Source organism: Cervus elaphus, chromosome 27 (assembly GCF_910594005.1).
Source record: "Cervus elaphus chromosome 27, mCerEla1.1, whole genome shotgun sequence".
NCBI lineage: Eukaryota > Metazoa > Chordata > Mammalia > Artiodactyla > Cervidae > Cervus > Cervus elaphus.
The window spans coordinates 15638604-15640088 of record NC_057841.1 but is presented as its reverse complement, the minus strand read 5'-3'; positions in this window follow the sequence as shown (position 1 = coordinate 15640088).

The window sequence follows — 1485 nt, the reverse complement described above, 5'->3', positions numbered from 1 at the left end:
ACAAATAATTCCAATTTTGTTTCTTTTCATGATTGAGCAATATTCCATTGTAGAATACTCATCACTTCATTTGTGTATACTTACGTTATTTCCCAGACAGATTTCCAAGATCACCCTAACTTGAATGTTTCTCTCTACAGTTAATATCTTTTGTAGTTCCCTATTTATCTTTTTTCACATCTACTACTCGGCAGTATGTGTTTATATTCTTTTTTATTTAAGTGATGCTCCCAGACTAAAGGAATAAAGCTATATTTTGCTGGTATTAAATCAATCTTTGTATATTTATATCTAAATTACATTCAGTTCTCTTATTTCAAGAAGATCCAGTCATCACTGTCATGTTCAACTTGGTCTTCCATTCACATATATATACAAAGGAACAACAAAGAACCCTGAGACAGCTGGAGAAATCTAAAAATTCAAAATAGAAAATCTAAAGAGAAAACTTCTTTAAAAAACAGGGCCAATAAGAAGCTGAAGTGATGCTAATTATTATACTCAAATATATATATTCAAATTATTTTATTTTTCCGTATGCTTAAGAGTAAGATAAAAAAAATCAATAAAAATGGAGAATATAAAAGCAAAGATGAAAGAAGATAAAATATGACAGAAGGAAGTTGTAAAGGAGAATGAGGGTATTTAAAGTCACACACGTATAGGACATATTTTCCCTTTGCAGAAGAAGACACACATTCACTGTGATGCAGAAGAATCAAGAAAAGGACTCAGGATTGGAGGCAGATTAAAAATTTCTTTGGGAATGATTTTTTTTTAAACTTATGCTATACCTTCTATTTTCTCCAAATGAGGTGTGTGGATGGTGATGCTCTGCTATACTTGAAAGTGATAAGGTTCATCAATAACCACTGGACTTCCCTGGCCACCCAGTGGTTAGGATTTCACCCTCCCACTGCAGGGGGCACAGGTTCGATCCCTAGCCAGGGAATTAAGATCCTGCATGGCAGGATCCATATGGCATGGTCAAAAAAACAAAAAGCAATAACCACTAATAAAAAAGAGGCCCTGCAACTTGGTAACATTATTTACATGACTTTATGGACTTACTTCAGGGACAATATACAATTTGGTTTTTAAAGCATAGAGCTGAACACTTATATTGATCCAAGGTCAAGCATTTACTGTATTGTGTATGTATATGTGTGTGTGTGTGTGCACTTGTGTGTGTGCAGGCTAATTAGATAGACATGTTGAGAACACTGGCAAACAATTAGCATTGCAGAGCTCAACCATAGTATTTGAGCTGTGTAAAATTAGGTAAAAAGAAGAGGAGCTTGGTATTAATATTAGGAGGAAAGGACACAAGTGCAAGGACAGAAAATTTTGATATTCTTAAAAACCATGGTGGAGACAAGAAAGAAAGTAGAAGATATGGAGGACATTATATGAGAATGGGAATAAAAACATTCTAGATGCTGAGGTGTTTAAGTGATATCAAGTGTTATTCAAGATAGGAAGCTA